Genomic DNA, 13,815 nt, shown 5'->3' on the forward strand with positions numbered 1-13,815 from the left:
AAAACAGAATTTTTTGAACTAGAAAATAACAGGAAAGCAGATGTCCATTGACCACTGGACTACAGGGGCAGAATATAGTATCTGCATCAGGCAAGGTGTCATTGGTTTTGATTTGTGCTAAGGCAGAGTTATATGGGAATGGATAGGTACATTAGAAAAATATCTATAGAATAAAATCTAAAGGTGTCAATGAATTTTTAAATATAAATACAGTTTGTATACCTTGATATGTTAGAGGTCACAAAATGAAGTTTTAACGGCTATCTTTTAAAAGGTATCGCCTCTGTTTATGTTATGATCATACAAGATTCCAAGGCAGATAGAAGCAAAGAGATGGCCCCCGACAAAAAAAAAAATCTACTGTATATCATCCCAAATTAAGGCACAAAAAGGGAGATACAAATTTACCAAATCTATTCCCTGGTATCATGGAAATTTCTGGACAAATTGCAAATAGGTTAGGAATTTACTGTTGACAGAGATGTCCTCTAGTTGATTACATTGTGCATACTTCACCAAGCCCTAGAATCTTATGGGTCCTGTTTAATAAGTCTATGACACTTAAATTAAGTTAGCCTCTCAATCCTCAAAGGAAAAACAAAACCAGAGAAAGATGACATTTTTCAGATAAGGAAAGCCAGTTTGACAGGTTGTCCACTGAGGTAGTCCACTGGTACATAGATTTTGGGCAGGTTTTAGAGAGAAGACTAGTTCTGCCTATAAGTGGAAGAGATTGGGCTTTGATCTCATCTGGGGAATTATAGTGAAATCAATTATTTTTAGCTGTTTACTGCTACATAAACCCATGTTTCTAATACCAGTATTTTCCTTAAGGATACTATGTAGCTATAAATTATAGTACACCACAAACTTTTAAAAGTCACAATTGTAGGTTACCCTTAGGAACAGAAGAAAGATGCATGGTGACTGTGAAAAGACTACAGCATATTACCAATAATAACTAGTGCATTAAAATGGTGGAAAAGGAGCTTTTACATGATTACAGGTAGGACTAGAAAAGATTGTCTCAAGACTATCAGAAGAAAGAAGTGCTTAACTGTTGTAGTGACATCCACAGAATATTAAACAAAGAAAGGGATGGCCTGTAAGCATTTAGAAAGTGAAGCGATGTTCACCAAAACCCATTATGGGTTCATCAAAAATAGTTTTAGCAAGACTCATCTCCTTTTTGGGCAAGATTGTTAGACTGGTAGACCAAGGGAATACCACAGATATGGTTTACCTGGATTCTAGTGAATTATGCATTGACTTGGTCTTTCAGAATACCTTGTAGATAAAACAGAAAGATATGGACTAGATAACAGTAGAACATGGAGGTGTTTGGAAATCTTGCAGGAAAGAGTAATTGTTTTGAAATAGAATGCTCTAGGACTGTAATAATGGCTCTCTATTATGCAGCATTTTGATCAATACATTATAGGCACATATCATACAAAACTGGAAAAGATAACTAATATGTTGGATGACTGCAAAAGATCCAAAATTTTCTCAACAGGCTAGAATGTGTAAACCTCAAATTTCCTTAGACTTATAAATGTTGGAAATTTCACCATTGGGATATTTCATACTTGGAAAATTTCTTACTGATAGTCTATTGGAATGGGAACCCCATTGGCATGGGAGGTTCTTTCTCTTCCCTTCTTAAGATTACTTTAGGACAGAAACCCTTTGCTGAACAATGAAAAGGACTTTGACCTATGCTTAAGCATAGAACAGGAATTTCTTTGAGTCTTGATTGATTTTAGAATTGATACAATGGAGATACTTGGAACAAATCTCCACCCTATTCAGTCCTAATAGGATTGAGTAAGGGCTGCAGCCTAGATCAAAATTTAATTATTCCAATCTCTACCATACTCAAGTTAACAGGATTTAGAAAGGGCTGTAGCAAAGGAGTAAAGATTTAATCATTTGAAAATATGACCTTCAACAGACATGTGCAAAAGCCAGAAACCGCTGGGCGGTCCTGGGTTAAGCTAGAGCCTCCATTGGCACAGGGAGATTGATGAAGAGTGATTGGTAGATGTGAGGACTGATGGGAGGCAACTTGGAGGGTTTCCTTAAAGATAGGGGGTCTGAAGACTCGAAGGGGAGTTGAGGTTTTGGTCGGTGTGGTTCCTGGGCTCTGAGAAGGCTTGCTCTGAAGGAAACTGAAGGTGGGGGCCTCTGAGACTGTTTCTCCATTTTGGACACGTGAGTAATAGGGACTGATCTCTTTTCTTTGCCCCAGCTATCTAAGGGTTTGGGCCTTTTGGCCCAGCCTAAACAGAAGGGGTATTTAAGCCCTATTCCCTTCTCTCCCTTTTTCTCTCTCTCTATCTCTAATTCCCTTCTTACTCCTATTGTAATTAAACTCCAAAAAAGGCTGACGGCTGACTTGAGTTTTTCATTTAGGAATTACATAGCTGATTCCTTGGCAACCTTAAATTAATATATATCAGTCTTTTAAAGTGATTCCCTTGTTACAAATGACAGACCAATTCTAACAAGATTAAAATCAACATATGCCCAAAGGACTTTAAATGACTGCCTGCCCTTTGATCCAGACATACCATAGCTGAGTTTGTAACCCAAAGAGATAATAAGGAAAAAGACTTGTACAAAAATATTCATAGCTGTGCTCTTTGTGGTGGCAAAAAATTGGAAAATGAGGGGATGCCCTTCAATTGGTGAATGGCTGAACAAATTGTGGTTTATGTTGGTGATGGAATACTATTGTGCTAAAAAGAATACTGAACTGGAGGAATTCCATGTGATTTTGAAATACCTCCAGGAATTGATACAAAACAAAAGAAGCAGAACCAGGGAGAACATTGTGCACAGAGACTAATACATTATGGCACAATCAAATGTAACAGACTTCTCTACTAGCAGCAATGCAATGACCGAGGATAATTCTGAGGGACTTATAAGAAAGAACTCTTCACATTCAGAGAAAGAACTGTGGAAGTAGAAACATAAAAGAAAAACAACTGCTTGATCACATGGTTCAATGGGGATATGACTGGGGATGTAGACTCTAAAGATCACCCTAGTGCAAATATCAATAATATGGAAATAAGTTTTGATCAATTACATGTAAAACCCAGTTGAATTGCTCATTGGCTATGGGAGGGGAAGGAAAGAACATGAATCATGTAACCATGGGAAAATATCCTAAATAAATAAATATTAAATTCAATAGGGATAACTGTGATACTAAATTTGAAATAAGAAATTAACTCCTGTGTAAAGGACAGTGGCAGTATAGGGAGTGGTGGAAGGCAGGGGAGATACCATAGTTAGATTGTATCCAGAGCAATATAATTAGTTCTGGGTTCAGTACTGACAAAATGGAGCATGTTTATATGAGAATAAGAAGAATGATGACAAGATTAAAGGTTGTATGTCAGTCATTAAATCAATAAGAATTTATTAATTGCCTACTTCATAAACTATACTAGGTATTGAGAATTCCAATTTTTTAAATGAAGCTAGTCATACTCTCAAGAAGCTTATAATGTTGCGAAAGAGATATAATAATATAAATATGTAGGTATATGTATATCTACATATATATATACAAATACACATAATTATGTGGTATATACATATATGTTTATATATGTATATTTATATACATAGACTAGGAAATGTGAATATTAGATTTAGCTATCTCCTAATTATAACAATGAAGATATTTAGCTCTTTCTTTATTGTGAAGATAAAATTGTAATCTCCTGATTGTAACAATGAAGATACTTAGCTCTTCTTTTATAGTGAAGCTAGAATTGTAAGCTACAATCTATTTTTAGATTTTAACTACAAAAATGTGTTAAGTAACTACAAAAGATGAACTTAACAAAAGAGGTGTTAAGTAACCCAAAAAGATATAATCTAACCAGAGAAGGTGAGAACTAGAAAGTGGGCAGTCCTGAAGAAAAGCATCTGCTGTGATTGGTAGACGTGAAAACTTAGGAGAGGGGTGACACAAGAGAAAAATGTCTTTAAATAGAGGAAAAAAGACTGAAGAGGACAGTCAGTCACCCGGGCTTGGGGTGAAGGATCAGTCACTGACAGACATTGGTTTGGAGATTCGGGCACTGACTTGGAGAAGTGACTGGAAGGCAGACACCCAGACTTCTTTAAGACTGTCTCTGTTGGTGAGTGAAAAGTTGACTTAGTGACCCCGCCTTTCTGGAGGTGTGAAGCCTCCTGGAAAGGCTCAACTTCTTGAGACTCTCTTCCCCTGGCTGGGGCTTAGAAATACTAACTGGTATCAGAAGAAGCCAGGGTTTTTTTCTCTCTCTCTCATTCCTATGATAAATATTATAAATAAACTACCATAAATTCCATTTACTTTCGTAATTTATTTTGGGATTTAGAAATTAAATCCCTCATGACCATGTATATAAATATTTAAGTCTCAACCACAATTAATTTTAACAGAAATTATCTTTAGTTTAATTGGCTTAGGAAACTCAAGTAAAGAAACTACTTTTATCAATGCATGCTGGCACTTCTTTGTATCTTATAGCCTTGGAGAGTTGCTTAGAGCATCAAGAAGTTAAATGACTTGCCAAGATCCATACAGTTACTGTGTATCTGGGATTAGATTTGAACCCAGGTCTTTAAATTTTTTTAATATTTTATTTTCTTCCAATTTCACATAAAAATATTTAACATTCATTTCTAATAGCACAATAATATTTCATTACAACTATATACCACAAACTTGTTCATCCATTCCCCAGTTGATGGATAATCCCTCAATTTCCAATTCTTTGCTAACAAAAAAAAAGCAACAATAGTTATTTTTGTAAAATAGATTCTTTTCCATTTTTGTTATTATTTTTATATATAACATAACATGAAGCACAATATAACACATGATTTGTTATAAATATTTAATAAATTATTATAAATATGCTTAAATAAATGAATTCTCACATTAGTTATATCCTAAAAGCTACATCTCATTCTTTTTCCCACTCTGACTGCTTCTTCCCCTTCCCCAAGAAGACAGGTAATATGATAAAGATTTTATACATATTATCATACAACACATATTTATCTGTTTGACATGCTGTGAAACAAGACATACATTTCTTACACTGGGGGCAATTAACAGAGGAAATAAAGTAAAGAATGATAAGATTCACTCTGTATTCAGACTCCATCTCTTCTTTCTATGAAGGTGGATTTCCTTTTTCATCATAAGTCCCTTGGAATCATCTTGGATCTTTGCCTTGTTGATAATACTTAAGACATTGACAGTTGATGAATGCCCTTTTTTAAATCTCTCTGCAATACAGACCTAGTAGTGGTACCAGGTCTTCTTTAAGGACAGCTTTCTATTCACCAAGGCATGATGGGAAGGAAGACACTTGAATTTGAAGGATCAAGAAAGGCTTCTTCATGTAAGCATTGATGCTTGAACTGAATCTTGAAGGATGTGAAGGATCATGCAATATTGACATTGGTCAAAGAAACTGATAAAGTAGCCTGCTAGACCTTTCACATGGAAAAGAGAAGACTTGTTCTGCTTGACCTTAGAAAGCAGAACTAGGAACAAAATGTGAAAATACAAAGGAGAGATTTCAGCTTGATATAAGAAGAAAAAATAATTTCCTAACAATTCAAGCTCTGCTGGAGTAGAATGAATTGCTTCAGGAGGAAGTAGGATCTTAATCACTGGAGATCTTCTGCATATATGAATTACCACTATTGGATGTTGTAGTGGGGACTTCTCTTTAGACACAGTTGAACTAAATGATATTATATATACCAGTTCTCTCCAATCTGAAGCTTCTTTGATTTTGTTCAGGCCACACCAGTGACCTCATACCTGTGTCTAAGTGAATTCATAAACTACTAGGGAGAGGGTTAAAGTGATCCAAGATTTTCCCTCTAAAAATTTTCAGCTGAGACAAGCTAACTTACACAACAGCTGCCAAAACCCATGTTCACTGCAGATGTGATGTTTTGATGAATTTAATGACTACCAAAATAAAGTATTAAAGTCTTAACGAGCTATGCACTTCTCAAATGAGGTACTTTACCTAAAGCACTATGTAGACTACAAAGCAATATATATTTATATATGTACAATTACTTATATTTCTATAAACTTGTGGTATTTTATTATTTTTATGATTCTGCATCTGTTGTGCAGAAAGGCTCATGATTGCTACACTGCAGCAACAGACTGAAGTTGCAAGTGTTTATTTCTGATTTCTCAGACCTGGAGTAATCTTACATCACTGTAAAACAACTTAGTTGCTGGTAGAGATGATTTAAATAGGGGAAGAAAAAAGTAAGGAATGTATGAAAGCAGCTTTTTAAGAAAATCTAATCTTAAGACCTTTTAAAAGGAGCAAGAGAGGTTGAAATTTAAAGACCCTCCATTTGTAAAAAGATAATGGTGGAGGAGAGAAGACAGAAGTGAGCCTCAAATTGTTAGCTGCAAGCTCTCTGGGTGTCACTCTCTTTATAACATATAACATTCCTATTACAAGTTTTTATTTCTATAATTTCATTTTACATGAATTATGTAGATTTGGATACATAAGTACTACAGGGACTAGTCTAAAAAGTCTTTCACCAAAAGAAGTATTTTACCAAGTTCAAATGTTATCTCTATGTACAAAAGACCCAGACTGGGACAAGAGGTTGATAATATTATGGGAAGACCATTCAGTTTGGACAAAGGAGCCATACAAATTAATCCTTTCTTTGTTCTTGGAAGAAGTTAACTTCCTCTCTTCTGATCTTCAGTTTCCTCACTCATCAAATGAGAAGTTTGGATTAAAAACTGCTTTTTATGGACTGTAGATTTCTCAGCTTCATAAAATTTTAGATCTAGAAAGGACCATGAAAGGCATTAAGTTCTACCACCAAATTTTTGTCTGAGAAAAGAAATTACTTGCTCAAGGTCATACAGACTATGCAAAAGGAAGCCAATATTTAAACCAAAGTTAAATGTCTTTTCCACCACTTTTCCACTATGTCTTAATTCACTATTTCCAAAGATATTAGTAAAAAACACTTAACATGTAAAAATTATTTTAGTTTATGTGATGTATATTATTTATTTTATAAGAAATTGAATGGATAATTTTTTTAAATTATTAACTCAGAAAAAAAATAAACCTATCTCAAATTTACCTAAATAATACTTTGTGAAAAAAACATATTCCAAAACAAAGACATTTAGTGAGAAGAATGACATTGTTTTACATATTTTTGCAAATCTCTTTAATGCGTGGCTTAATAGAAGACAGCTGGATTCTCATATCTGCTTTTGCATTCAATCTGTTGCAATATGTTGTTTTGGAGGAAATATATGAAGAAAACCTGGCTTCACACAGATATGTAGTTAGAAAAGGAAGAAGTATCTTAATAGGCAAATAACATCAGAGTATTGTTATGAAAAGAGACTTGAACTTGCAGACTCTCTGAAAAGGTCTTTGGGACCCCAAGGGTCCTCCAACCACACTTTGAGAACCAATCTCTACAGTCTGTGTCCTGAGAGTTGTACTAGGCTAATTCTCTGGGAACACACCCATACCTTATTAAGCCTTAAAAACAGACAGCTATTGATAGAGAAGCTCAAGAACTAGGATGTGACCAAAGCAAAGAACTCATCCTTAATCCTAGCATTATCTGTGTAATGAAACTGTAGATCAACATTCAAAATATGAATCTGGGATAGCAATTGCTAAAAGCATAATTTCGATGTAATCTTGTCTCAAACTTGCTACTACCATAAGAAAGAAATAATGAAGATGAAGTACCATCTGAGGTGAGGTAAGAACTTTAGACCACATAAAATGCAACTACTGTGAAAATTACAAAGGTGATCACTAAAAGCTAGCACTAGTACATTAAAAACAAGACATGCCAGATTGGTTTTGGGGGGTAGGGTGAGTACAATGGGAAAATGTAATTAGCATAGTATACACAAAAATCAATAAATAATTTGACAATTTTTTTGTTTTTTTCTCTTTTATTTTTTTAAATAATTGAAATTTTTATTGAATTAATTTAGAATATTTTCCATGGTTACATGATTCACGTTCTCCCCCCACCCCCATAGCCAATGAGCAGTTCTACTGGGTTTTACATGTGTTGTTGATCAAGGCCTATTTCCATATTATTAATATTTGCATTATGACGATCACTTAGATTGACAAATATTTTCAATTCTTTAAAAAGAAGATGGAGATATGTGAGTCGCATGATAGTATGATTAGGTGATTTCAGAACTGGTTGAATGACAAGAACCCAAGAAGAGTATAGGTCTAAGGATCCTTATCCCACTTCCTCTGATGAGCCTGGTCCCCAAAGCTTGGCTTTCTCCCCTTAGGTAGTTCCTCTGCAGCGATGTGTTGACAAGTCATGCTTGCTCCAACTTCTAGAAATCAATCCCTTCTCAGTTCACTTTGTAATTTATAGATGGTCCCTGAGGTGTGGCCAAATTTCATCCTACTTGAACTTGATTCTTATATAATATCATTCTGGTTTGAAGGCCCTTTAGTTCTTAAACTAATAATTAATGATCCAATGACAACCCAGAGGAAGGACTTTGATGGACTAGTTCCAAGAGCATTCTCTTGACCTCATTCAACTTCGAAAAAAAACAAACAAACAACCATCAGTGGAAAAAAAAAGACTACCAGTGACTTGGATGTTAGCATGCTTATCAAATCTGCAGATAACATGAAGTTGGGAGGGGGAGTTAATTTGTCAAATGACAAACTTGGCATTAAAAAGATCTTGGAAAGGATAACAGACTGAATCTAATAAAATGAAATTCAGTGCAATTCAACATAAAATCTTATATTACTCAATTGCAAAAAAAAAATAAAGGAAGAATGACTAAACAATTCATATGAAGAACTGGGTTTTTGTGAATTATAAAGTCAATATGTGAGGTGAAAGTCAAAAAGCTCATATGATGAAACTACTTTAATAAAAGCAAAGTGTCAAGAATGAGAGTGAGAGAGAGGGCCAGAGAAGGTTCACTGTTCAGTATTATGCAGATGATTATCCAGTCCAAATCTTTCTTCTGAACTCTAGTGCTGACATCTCAACTATCTGATGGACATCTCCCTCTTTTTTACTTTTCCAGAATTTGTGCCTCCACAGAAAACAGCTGTTATTATGACCTTATCAATACTAAGTTGAGAAGAGGAGCTGTGACAAGAAATTGGGAAACATGGAAGTCTGGTGATAACGGGCTAAGCCAAAACTTTTAAAACATTGGCATGCTATATATAGCTTACTCTTTTAGAACAACTGCTCTAAGACTCAAAGTTGAAGACAAGTTATCCATCAGCATCAGGGGAGGGAATCTTCAGTCTAGGATTTACCCATACTGATGAAATCAACAATCCAGACCAAAACATTTGTGAAACACTCTGCTAGTTCCTCTTTATGAACCTTATAAGTAGAGCAACATATTATTAACCACACTTTACAAATGGACACAGTAGTCTCTGAGTTCACAGTATAAGGCTGTGGGAAATCTCTCAGGCACTGACAAGAGAATCAAGGTTTCTGAATCTTCAATTACTCAATTATTTATTTTATTAAGTACCTACCCTATGCCAAGCCCAGTGGTAAGCAGTGGAGATATAAAGACAAAAATGAAATAGTTCCTCCTCTCAAGAAACTTACAATCTGGTGGAACAAGATGAGAGAGAGCGAGGGGGGGGGGGGGGGAAGAGAGAGAGAGAGAGAGAGAGAGAGAGAGAGAGAGAGAGAGAGAGAGAGAGAGAGAGAGAGAGAGAGAGAGAGAGAGAGAGAGAGAGAGAGAGAGAGAGAGAGAGAGAGAGAGAGAGAGAGAGAGAGAGAGAGAGAGAGAGAGAGAGAGAGAGAGAGAGAGAGAACGAACATGCGTGCAAGATAGACAAGGTGATTTGGAAGGAGTTGGAGAAAAGGAAGTTGGAGGCTTAAAGGACCCTTGAGTTTTTAAGAGGTGGCTAGGAAAAAGAAATAAATCCTAGTTATGGGAGAAGGCACAGAGAAGGAAGAAAGAATGCTATGAGTAAAGAATAATAAGAGAGCTAGTTTGACCCTTCCACAAGAAGGAGTTGTGTAAAAAAGGTTGGAAAGATAAGCTAAGGAAAGCATGCAAAAGTCTTTAAATGCCCAATAGATATTTGTTCCTCAAGGTCATAGAGAGGAGGCATTGAAGCTTACTGATTAGGGGAATAAAATGATCATACCTATGCTTTAGGAAAATTATCTTGGCAGCTGAATGGAGGTAAGATTAAAGTTGGGGGAAACTTGGGGCAGGGAGACCAACCAGAAGGTTCTTACAATAGTTGAAGTCAGGGGCTAGCAAACTACTACAACAGGACAAAATCCTGCCTGCCACGTGATTTTATACAGCTCATGAGCTACGAATGGCTTTTACATTTCTCAATACAATAAATTTTATTTGAATTTGTTTGAAATTTTGAAATATATGAAAATGTAAAAATCATTCTGGCATAATTTGCTAGAGGTGAGAGTTGATAAGAACCAGAGCTAGACTGAAAAGAAGGGAAGAGGAGAGAAAATAATGCAAATATAAAAATAATAGAAATAGGGAAGTTTAGAATATGAAAGGTTTTTCTGTTTGGGATGTCTTGAGTTTGAGATGCCTATGGGATACCTGTCTCAAAATGTTGAATGGGCAGTTGGCGATACAGAATTGCTTAGGAGAAAGACAGGGAAAAATACACATATCTGAAAGTCTCCTACATAGAAATAAAAATTGGGGGTTTTTCCTTTGGGAACTCTTCTTTTCTTTTTTCTTAAAGTTACTATTATCTTTTCTTTAAATCACCTTCATTACCTAATATCTCTTTCTCTATTGTGTAGTAGGGTACTAGCCAATGAATTTAGTCCTTATGAATGTCTACTGAATGCTTGGCTGATGTAGTCCCCAGGAGGAAGAAGAGTCTGGGAATCTTAAAATGAGGCATGGAGATTTCCAGGAAAGAAAAGGAAGAGCAATCATACTTATGCCCAGAGCAGGGACAGTCTGCTACAAAGGAACTACCTCAGGGGAGGTTGTAGGTTCCAGGCTTTTTGAACCCAATTGTAAAATCCAACTACTAGTCTTCTCAGAACTGTCATTCGTTTGAAGAAAAATCTCAGTATATAACATTTTTTTGTTCAAGGTATTTGATATAACCATGGTTAATGGCTTCTGAATAAATGTGCTACTTTTCATAGATGTTAAATTCCTGTGTTAGTTGTTTACTGAGAATTCCTAGTTAATTCCAGAAAACAGAGAAATCTTTTTTCAATTTGTGGTAGTAGAAACAAAATTAGAATCCAGGACCTCTTATATGGGATAACTGAAGAACTGACATACTTCAAAGAAAACATGAAGATGTAAATTAGCAGCATGCATATCATGAGAATGGTTTTTCCATTAAATGAGCCAATGTTTTCCTAATGGCAGATGAGATTTCCCTCCTTGGTTAATCGTTTAGCCAAGACAGAATGCCCACTACGGTCTCACACACCCACCAGATGCTCAATAAGTGAGCATTAATGGAATCTCTCTTTGTATCTCAATTTGAAGATATCAATCCTGGGAGCCACATTATTAGTTCTTCTGAAGTATTTGACATTCTGCTCAGAACATCATGTGCATAATATCTTGCTTTCTTGATAATTATGGACTTTTTGAAGATAACAGAATCTTGCAGTTTGAAGGGACCTCAATGGTCATCTCATTCATCAAACTTTGCTTTTGATGGATGAGAAAAGTGAGGACCAGAGAAATTAAGTGAACTGTCCAAGATCATGCTGTTATAAGTGGGACAAAGTTGCCCTAATTTTATGGCTTTCAAAACCTCAGTTATTACAAATGAAGAGCTTTTGTCAAAATAAAGAAAAAAATATAGAGCTAGAAGGGGCCTAAGAGGTCATCTCCTTTAAAAAGGTCAACCTCCTTTAAAAAGAGGTTATTATAAATTAAGCTCTTTTAAAAGACTTACATGGCCAATTTCTAAGCAGGTCATTCTCCTAAAAATCTATAATTTCCATTGTCTTCAGAATTACACAACTTGGGAATCAAGGGCCTCTAAAACTGGATCCCAAATGACCTTTCTAGCCTCCCCTTCTTCTCTCCCTACCTATAGCACCATAATTCAGCCATGGGTACCATTTGCCATTCCTCAAACACTCCCATTTCCCACTTCTGTTCATGCTACTTTTTCTGAATGCCTTCTCTCCCATTTCCACCTACCTAAAACTTAGCCATTCCTAAAAGGTCATCTTAAATGCCAATTGCTCCATCTTTCCCTGATTATTCAAACTATAATCTCTCTTCTAGACTCATCAGATCCATTGTATCTATCCCTTCTATAGTATATATTTGGAATTGTATTATAATTTTTTTTCATATGATGAGTTTTTAACTAGAGAGTTGTGAATATAATATATCCATATGTATAGAGTATATATTCACACACATATACATTTTACTATATGCATAATTGTGTATTACATATGTACATATGTATATATGAGAACAATATTTCAATATAATTGGTTTCCTTTATTATCTATGTATTTTATTTTATGCATTTTAAAACATTTTTCTGAGAAGGTACCCAAAGGCTCCATCAAAGTGCCAAAGGAATCACAAAAGCAGTTAAGAACCCCAGGCATCCTCTGACCTTCTTTACTTAACTGAAACCTTCCTGAAGGCAGGAACTCTCTTTATTTATTTTTGTATCCTCTACAACCAGTTCAATGCCGAGCATGGAGGAACTGCTAAGCAGAACTGTAGGATGGAATTTTTTGTACCCAAGGTAAGTGGCACAAAAGACATCTTAAAGGCATCTACTGCTGACATGAAGGGGCAGGACACCACTGCATATAGAGAGAAACAAAGAGCCAAGGACACGGATATGAAGCTGCCTCAGTGGCCTGCATGGAAAGGAAGAGGTGGAAGAGAGAAGGTTAACAAGCATCAGAGAAGGAAGAGCTCATCCCAATTCATGAAAGGACATTATCATGGGAATTCAATACCTTGGGGTAAAATACTGGTCACTCCACCTCATTTAAGACTGATGCTTAGAAAATGATTGTTGTATGAATATTCTGTGTTTCATTCCTGCCTTATGACACAAATTTAAGTTATGTCTTTCTTCAACCATCCCAGAGGAAGCAGCAGTATCTAACAGTGCTTCATCAATGAAGACCCAATGTTTCACATTTATTTTTATAGACTCGGGTGGAAAAAAAAGTAAAATCGAGTCATTTAGCACTTCTAAATTGTTTTTTTTAATAAGAAATGAAAAGTTTAAGTCAGCAGAGTTGTGGGTTGAAGCCTTACTGAAAACCACAGCTGTGCCAGCAATTTCCAAAGATAATTTGGCATTAATTTTTGCAAACTGGCTTATAGGCAGCCATGTGGCTTTTTATATTCCTTTACCTATTGAAAAAAGACAAGCCAAACTTCACACTTTACCAAAACAAAACAAAAAATAACCCCAACAACTATAAAGTACTAGACATATTCCATATATCTGTCTTTTTTAATATAAAGTAATAAACTGAAATCTGACAGGGCAGCAGTGGAGGCCCAAATAATAAAAACAAAAAAATTCAACACCCTGGAGAGTGAGGGAGTAAAAAGTAAAAGCACAGGGTTAGAAGAGAAAAATATCCCAGATACTTATGGGGGGGGGGAAGCAACCAGATAATTATATTCCAGGACACTGCAATAAAGAGTAGAATTCTATGTGTACCCTTTTCCCCTGAAGAATAAAAAAATCCTAGAAAATATATTTTTATCCTATA

Source organism: Monodelphis domestica, chromosome 2, assembly GCF_027887165.1.
Source record: "Monodelphis domestica isolate mMonDom1 chromosome 2, mMonDom1.pri, whole genome shotgun sequence".
Lineage (NCBI taxonomy): Eukaryota > Metazoa > Chordata > Mammalia > Didelphimorphia > Didelphidae > Monodelphis > Monodelphis domestica.